Source organism: Lepisma saccharinum, unplaced genomic scaffold, assembly GCF_977018435.1.
Source record: "Lepisma saccharinum unplaced genomic scaffold, izLepSacc3.1 HAP1_SCAFFOLD_337, whole genome shotgun sequence".
NCBI lineage: Eukaryota > Metazoa > Arthropoda > Insecta > Zygentoma > Lepismatidae > Lepisma > Lepisma saccharinum.
The window spans coordinates 200593-210144 of NW_028143062.1; positions in this window are offsets into that span (position 1 = coordinate 200593).

Consider the following 9552-nt stretch of genomic DNA (forward strand, 5'->3'; position numbering starts at 1 on the left):
TTTGATGCTCAAAATCATCATTTGATGCTCGTCGGTGTTGCCAACCCACTCTACAAAAATTCCACTATATGATATTTTGAAGCTTTTCACGGTGTATGTTAACCTCACAAGCAGTGTTGCCAACTCGGGGCGAGGCGTAGCCTTTTATGGTGTATGTTAACCCCACCAGCAGTGTTTCCAACTTGTTGTAGCCTTTCACGGTGTATAATTTTTTTAGCTTTTTGTGTGTGTGTGAGTGTACGTGTGCCCGAACAAAACGTAGCCTTTCACGATGTGCTTTTGATAATGTATGTTAACCTCACTGGCAGTGTTGCCAACTCGCTCTACAAAACACTAAACTCGCTGAAATGGCGCTCGCTGAAATAGCGCTCGCTGAAAATGGGCGCTCGGGGTTAGTTCTCGGAGAGAGGTTAACTTAACCTAATTTTTTTTTGTACGAAGCAAACATATCCCACTCCCTCCTTCCCCGGCATGTTTTATGTTTGCGTAGGGGGTAAAGAAAAAGGGCTTTGCTTTACCAACGCTGAAATTGGCTTGCTCGAAACGAATCGCTAAATATAAAATAAAATAACAATGCCTATGAACCTGTTTGGCTTCAGGAAGCAGGCTATGGAGGTATCCGCCCAAAGCGCACCATCGCCACCTGCAAGCTGGGACGTGTTACCCTCCCTATTATCTAAACTCAACGGTTTGTTGATTATACACTTGAATAGCATCCTGTCCCAGTACGACGAGGATGTGGGCAAGACTTTCTACATATTCAACAACAACTTGAATTATTACCAATTCCCCATCTCCGGCAAACTGCAGTTTGACATGAATCCCGAGAATAAAGGAGAGGCCAAAATTTCCTCTGGCAAGAACATCTATCGCATCAAACACGATAGGATGAACAGTACCACCACGTACGATGTATCTGCTGGCGATCGCCTGTACATAGAGCTCTTGGACGACTACGACAAACTCATCCCTCTTTTCATAGAAATGAAAATTAGCTATCCTATAACAAATAACAATAATGCCTAACGATATTTTTGGCCATACGAAACGCGACGACCATGGCGACGAGCTTCTCATGCTCGACGTCAGGGTCAAGAAGCTGCGAAGCGATCTGCAGGCCCTCCAGTCCACGCTCAACTCCAGCCTCCAGTCCGAGATAGCCAGCTTGCAGTCTCAGTGCTTGGACCCTGTACTCAAGATTGATGCAGAGCTAAAATCGCTGCTGCAAAAATATACCGACCTCGCGTCGATAGACAATCTCGACAAGCTGGCACTGAGTGTGGGCAATCTGCAGAACGAACTTCTGAAGCTGCAACAAACGCAAACCTCAGACGTTGAACAGCTGAAACAACGCTTGCAGGATCAAACAAGCAACAACCAGACCGAACTGCAAACTATCATCCAAAGCATTAAAACACAAGGCGACTACGATCGCGTGAATGCTAGTATTGCTAAATTGCGCGAACAGTTTCAATCTTTCGAAATCCCTACGTTGAAAAGCATCAAGGCTGAGCTTCAAACGGATGCTTTGCATGCGGCCATCAACGAAGTAAATTTTTTATTTGAATTTAAAATTTTGGGTGCGTCAGCACTAAGGCTATTTTGCACCCATCACATTATACGGGGGCCAGCCCCTTATCGTTACACATAACAACTCTAACGTTGCATAACTAAAATCATAAAATAATCTGACTTTCGTTAAAAGCTGAGGCTGTAAACGAGCACTCAGCACAAAAAGGACAAAACACAGGACAACACAAACAAAATTATACTGGCCATGGGGCCAGTCGCCAGAGCCTCGTTAGTCTGCAGTCCAGGGTGTACTACGTGGAAGTGAGGTTGACTATTGGGTGCACTACGTGGAAGGTCACCCCTTACACCCCATCAACGAAGTAAAAACTAAACTCCAAACGCTGGAGGATTTTATCAACAATCTACCGTCGTCCAGCGAACTGAACGCTATTGCCCGTAGCGTGGCCAACATCAAACTCCAACTTGAGACCTACGAGGATTTCGGAAAGCTGCAAGGCACCATAACCCATATTGAGGATGCTCTTGCTGTCATTAGAAATGATCTGGCGAACGTTCACGATGAGCTGGAAACCAAACTGCCGGGCATCAGGGATACACTGGCCAACGTCCAACAGCAAGTCGCCAAACTGGAAAATCTGAATGCAGAATCCGAGTTGTCTCATTTCCATCACTTGATCGACGACATACAGACTAAGTTGGAAACCCTGCAACAATCTACCCCCACCCAGGATGACATAATGCAACTGCAAGAACGCATACGTGCTGCTGCCGATGCCTCCGAGTTGGACGCGGTGAAAAAAGCTTTGGAATCGCTCCAAAACACGGTGGCCACCCTGCCTACCTCTCAGGAACTGAAAAGCGTGAAGAGAACTCTCAACCGAATACTCAAATCCGACGACATCAAAAACATCCAATCCGAAATTGAATCGATACGGGGGTCTGTCGCGACTTTACCTACCAACCAGAACATCACCGAGCTGCATGAATTGTTTGCGGAAATTAGAACCCAGGTCCACGACCTTGTAATACAGAGCTCCAAGTTGACGCTTGTAGAAAGCCTGCAGCAGATTATTGCCAGCGTGAAAGAGCAAATTGGGAGTATCGAGGCAAGTCAGGAATCGACTATAGCTAATTTCAGCACCCAACTACATGACTTAAATGAAAAATTCAAGAGCCTTATTGTCGATGTAAAGATCAAACCAAACTACGACACTGTTGTTCATGCTATCGAGGAACACCTGGAATCGGTGAATGGCAGATTGGAGGATGTGGAGACTGAGGTTCGAACCAACGTAAACACTCTAAATGCCAGCATCGACAATCTCAAGTCTACGATTGTCATCGAACTGTACAGCATACCAAACAGAGAGTTCTCCTCCCCTTTCAATCCAGGTTACAAACTCTACATGTTGACTCCTGCAAAAGCCTATCATCAATTTTTCCTCGCTGGCACACTTCAGTTCGTCAAGGTTTCCTACTGGTCTTTGCCTCACGCAACCCACTACCCAATCATGACCGTGACGAACATTGGTGATGAGCCTAAAATAAGAGGAGTTGAGCTGGTCGATTTCACACACCCCGAAAGTCGCGAGACTGCCTATGCCGAAGATGCCACTCAAATTATCGACATAGAAATAGGTGACAAGCTGTACATAGAAAACCCAGCATTGTCTGCAGCCAGAAATCCCATCCAGGCTATATTCTTATTTTCGCGCCATGTCTAGGCAGGGTATCGTGAACGAGCTTCATAAACCTGCACGACGAAACTACAAACGACTGGCGGTGGTGACCAAAGGCGTGGATGACCTTTGGCAGGCTGACCTTGTGGAAATGAGTAGCGGCAACCTAAAAAATTTACATAAAATCAATAAAGGATACAAGTATCTTCTTACTGTTATAGATACATTTTCAAAATTTGCGTGGGCTTTGCCCCTCAAGGCTAAAACAGGTGTGTGCGTAATGGAAGCATTCAAAACTATTTTCAATGAAAGTGGCAGGCGACCTCGATTTCTTCAAACGGATAACGGAAAAGAATTTTACAACTCGATATTTCAACAGTTTGTTCAGAAGCAAAATATTCAACATTACTCGACTTTCAGTCACACCAAAGCCAGCGTAGTAGAACGTTTTAACCGTACTCTCAAAACACGCATGTGGAAACGATTTACGCTTCAAGGTAACCACAAGTGGGTAGACGTACTTCCGGAACTTGTAAATGACTATAATCACAGTTTGCATAGCACGATATGCATGAAGCCTGCCGATGTCAGCAAGTCTGATGAGGCACGACTGATCTCTACTGTTTATTGCCCCAAGTACCGGCCCACTAACAAAAAACCGAAATTCAAAATTGGAGACCAAGTAAGAATTAGTAAATTTAAGCGCATGTTTGAAAAAGGCTTTACCAAAAACTGGAGTACAGAACTTTTCACCGTTGCTCGATTGTTACCCGGTAACCGTCACACGTATATAATAAAAGATAATCGCGACGAAATTTTGAAAGGGCGATTCTACGAGGAGGAACTCTCCAAAACAAAATACCCCAATACGTATCTTATCGAAAAAGTATTACGTAGAAAAGGTGACAAACTGTTTGTTTGAATTTGAATTTTGAATTTAAAATTTTGGGAGCGTCAGCACTTAGGCTATTGTGCTCCCGTCACAGTATACGGGGGCCAGCCCCTTACCTCTACAAATAACAACTCCAACGCTGTATAACTAAAATTATAAAATATTCTGACTTTCGTTAAAAGCTGAGGCTGTAAAGGGGCACTCAGCACACATAAGGACAAAAGAACAGGACAATACAAACAAAATTATACTGGCCATGGGGCCAGTCGCCAGAGCCTCGTTAGTCTTAAGTCCAGGGTGCACTAACGTGGAAGTGAGGTTGACATTTGGGTGTACTACGTGGAAGATCACCCCTTACACCCCGACAAACTGTTTGTGAAATGGTTGGGACTCGAGGAAAAAAGTTGGATCGACGCAAACGAAGTGATTGTGTAACAGGTGCTTGGGATGTGGTGAGACGACTGCCAGATTTTCCCTCGGAGTGTCAGGCTAGGAAAAACGGCGAATTGTTGCCGGACAACATTCGCAGCCTTATTGTCGGACCTTCAGGGTGTGGGAAAACAACTTTACTTATTGATAATTTTCTTCTTGCTCCCGACTGGTTAGATTGGAAGAACAGGCACTTGTATGTTTTTCCAAAAGTTTGGAGCAAACAAAATATCAACAGCTGACAAAACTGTACGAAGGGCTGAGCATAGCTACCTTTGCCTCCGAAGTAATGCCACTAGACTGCTGCCATGAAAATTCGGTGGTGGTCTTCGACGATGTGATTTTGGAGAACCAGAACGAGATTCGCAATTTTTTTTACTCAGGGGCTGCACAGAGGCATAGACTGCTTCTACCTTGCTCAGACCTTCTCCAAAATTCCCAAGCAGCTTCTCCGAGACAATGCTAATTTTATTTGCTTGTTTCGTCAAGACCACACCAATTTAAAACACGCCTACGATGATTATGTAGGCGGGGACATGAACTTCAATCAGTTTTCTAAATTTTGCTCTTCATGCTGGAACCAAGATGATTTCGGATTTGCCACAATAGACATGACGAGAAAACCTAATAACGGAAAGTACAGAAACAAAATTAACAATTTTTTAAACGTTGCGACGTTATAAGAAACGTTTTGACGTATTATAAATAACAAATGATGAAACGCAAACTCGCAGACGACAACCTGAAGCTGCGCGACTACCTGGCCAAACGCTTCAGGGGTTGGAAATCAGAGAATCGCGGAATTTACGAAGAGAAAAAGCGACAGGACCAACCTATCATCGATGCTATAAGTGGACTAGGTAAAGACATCAAAGATGTTACCGAGCAAAACAAAGATTTAATCAACGAGCTCGTGCCACTTGCTGCTCGAAATTATGCTGTGCCTACACCGATATCCAGTATTCACACTACCCCGTTCGAACTTGGAGCTGCACGTCTGAGACGTCAGGTTCTAGGCAGTACCTCTTCGGACAAGGTAGTTGAATTAGGTCCGTTGGCGAGAGATTACCTGAGCACCGGGAAATTTGAAAAGGACGAGGTGTTTGGATTGTACCCCTCTGTGGAACCTAACGAGGGTGTGGTTTGGAAAATTGGGAAATCGAAAGTCACGTTCGAAGGTGACGACGTGAAAATTAATTTGGGCGAGAAGAACAGCTGGACTAGGTATCCTGGCACTGTGGGCCTGTGGGAACTTATCACCAAAAAGCAACCTAAAGATTATACAGACGAGGATTACCAAAGTTACACAGAAATTTTAATCATGACGGATGCCCTGTACCAAAACAACGATGCAACACAGAATCGCGTAAAATCAAGCAGTGGAGAAAAATACAGGAACCTCATCAAGCCAATATGGAACCAAATTAAAACTGGCAGCGGTGTCAAACTCTACAATACCCTACCTAAAGAGTTTGTTTGGGTAGACGACGTAAGAAAGCTTGTAGATCGATTGCTGGTTATCGCAGGTGAAGAGAATGCAGGTAATCGCAACTTTCACAACGAGAAGGTGGGCATCATGGACATGATTAGCACCAAGCTTAGCAACTTCATTGTCAACGACAACAAAGGTATAGGTTACCTTATCAAAATCATCAACACCCTGCCTCCCAAATTCTGGAATGTGGCCGAGGGTCGAGGTCTCGTGAACGACATCATCAACAAGCTACCCTTCGAGATGCACCTGCCAGGTTACCAGTACTGCGGACCGGGTACCAAACTCGAACGACGACTGGAGAGAGGAGACAAGGGAGTGAACCCATTGGACGCAGCATGCAAGGATCACGACATTGCTTACAATACTCACACTGATCTCGACGCGCGTCACGATGCAGACAGAATGTTGGAGCATGCTGCGTTCGGGAGACTTGTTAGCAGAGACGCCTCGCTGGGTGAACGGGTTGCAGCATTGGGTACGACCATTGCCATGAACACAAAACGAAAATTGGGGTGGGGGCTGTAATTAAATAACACACGGATTACAGAGAGAAAAATTTAGCAAAAAAAAATGTCTACGCATATAACAGACTTACCAACTGAAGTGTTATGCAAAATATTTACATTTACCTTCGACGATAGTCACAAAGATATTAAAAAGCTTATTGATTTAGTTAAAATAACACCACAATTTCGCTTGCCCTGTGAAATGCTACTTCTGGATCATCTGAGAAAAATAAGCAGTGTGAAATCTTCTTCTTCTCCCTATGCTCTTCTTCGGGCTGCTGATGAAAAATTGGCAGATAAGATGGACGAACTTCACGAGTGGAGACAGGGGAGGAGACGATATACAGACGACTGGTACGCTTCAAATGCAGAAACCAGTAGGATTATCGATCACCTCATCGCATTAGGCAATGCCGAAACTTTTTTCTATAAATAACACACTGTAAAAAAATCTACGAGACCAAAAAAAATATTTCTTCGATATGAGTGAAAAAATTAGTGACGTCCAGGCATTAAAACAAATGCTAAATTTGTCAGTCGAATATATAAAAATTCAAGAATTGGAAGTGGACAAACCTTATGCAATAACTTCCGGTTCAATTGTTGCAACCCAGTATGGTCCCAAAGTACGTCTGTTGCTCAACGGACAATACAGTCTATTTTTACCAGATCGATACGCTAGCATGTTATCCGACGAGAAGCTATCTATTTTAATCGAGAGTAAAACTCGAATCGTGTACAAGGGGACAAAAGAACTTCTTGGTAAGAAAACAAAGCACATAATAGAATTTGTTTAACGGTTGCGTAGTATATATAAATAATATGCCGTAAAAAAATTATACGAGAGGGAAACAAAAAATCTCGGAACATATATAAAATAACATATCGTAAAAAAAAAATACATCATGAAGCCCAAGGGCGTCGTGTACCAGATACCATATTCGAATCTGAAAACGCTGGGTGCCCTCGATGGGTTACTCACCAAGAAACAACTCAAGAAGAAACGTTCATGCTTGTCCAAAGGACACGGAATGAAATTGCTGCTCAGCACTCCACAATTGAAAAAGTTGCAGCATTCGCGGAAGCAGCAGAAGATTGGAGGTTTCATATTCAGCATTCCGGCCATCTTGGCAGCTTTGGGTGCAGTGGGCAGCTTGGCTGGAGGCAGTGCCGCTATCGCCAAAACCGTCATCGATGCAAAGAAGAACAAGGCCGAGCTGGAAGAACAGAAACGTCACAACCTGGCTATGGAGAAGAAGGGGAAAGGTGTGACCAAAAAGCAAAAAAGCAACCTCGATGCTTTGAAGAAATATAAAAAAAAGAAAAAGCCCTGTCCAACTTCGATATTGAATCTCTGATCGAACCGTTGGGAATAAGGAACTTCAGGGGTGTTTTCATGTCCGATTCTCTACCCTCTGCTGTGAAGAAAAAGGAGTATGGCGTGGTCAACCTGGACAGTTACAAAAATCCTGGTACACATTGGATATGCTACCTCAAAATTGACGATAACAATGCATTTGTTTTCGATTCGTTCGGTGGCACACCGCCTGCCAGGTTGGTGAAGTATCTCAGTGTTGCCAACCTCTACTACAATGACAAACGCATCCAGGGTTTCACCGATGTTAACTGCGGCCACCTATGCCTTTCCGTTCTCGCATACATGTCTAAAATAAATAACCCGTCGGTGGAACATTTTCAGAAAGCATTGTGGTACCTAAAACACCATGGGAGTGTTCCATCTCACCAGCGAGACTTCGGTCTTGAAACTCGCGTTGCATGACGACATCATCTATCCTAAATCTATTGCTCTTCGTGCATTCTACAGCATGTACCTAATACCCAATGTCACGGAGCACAATAACAAAATTACTGTTGGAAATGAAAAAATAGTTATCACGCCAGGACAGTACAATCTGTCTACCTTGCAAGCCCAATTGCCAAGAAATGTACTGCTATCTCAAAATTCTGTAACTCACAGAGTTGAAATTGTGTCTGCTACGGAAACAGTAGACCTAGGCACTGTTGGAGAGCTTCTGGGATTCGAGAACAACACAAAGCTCGAACCTGGCATCAAGCACATCGGTGCCAACATTCCTAAATTTCTAGCCATCGAGACTCTGAACATACATTGCAATGTGGCAGAAGGCATGATCACCAAATCCTCGGATGGTATCCCAGGCAGCCACAAGCAAACAGGTATCATCGCTACGTTCAAACCAAACTCTGAATTCATGGAACCGATTATCTACACACCCTCACCACCGATATACTTCCCTATATCTCGTAATCGCATAGACAACATAGAATTGGCAGTGACAAACGAAAAAAATGAAGTGGTGAATTTTGCCGGAGCTACTACCACCGCCGTCGTGGAGATTAACGTATAATAAATAACAATCATGGAGCAAATCGAAAGTTACGAGTTGCAATCTTTCCCACCCAATCGCCGCACGTTCGCCAATTTGAACGAGCCGAACAGGGAGATCGAATACGATGTGGACGTTGGCGATGGGTTCATTCACCCTCACAGAGCTGATTTGTATATCAAGTTTGATGTGGTGAAGAGAGACAACGGCGAAGCATTCCACGCCAATGCAAATTTAAGACTTGTGGACAATTTTGTGCCGTATCTGTTCTCGCAAGTGGAAGTTAGAAAGCATGGCACCGTCATCGATAGGGTTGACTACCCTGGGATTACTTCTACAGCTGTGGGAACACTGAAACTCTCCAAGACCGATGCAGCATACTACCAGGCAGGGGGATTCGAAGCAGATACAAAAATCAAAACTCAAAGCCATACAGTACTGTTTCCCATGCGCTTGCTTCCAGGCTTCTTCTCCGACTACACGGAGATTATGTGGAAGGGTGGCTTGCGCGTCACTTTTCGCAGAAGAGCCAACGACAACGATGTGCTGATGCGTTACAGCACCTTGGGTGCAGACGGTGCAGCACTTGCCAACACACTACCCGACGCAGCCAAGTGCGTCATCCAGTTCATGGAGCTGCGCATGCCTGTGG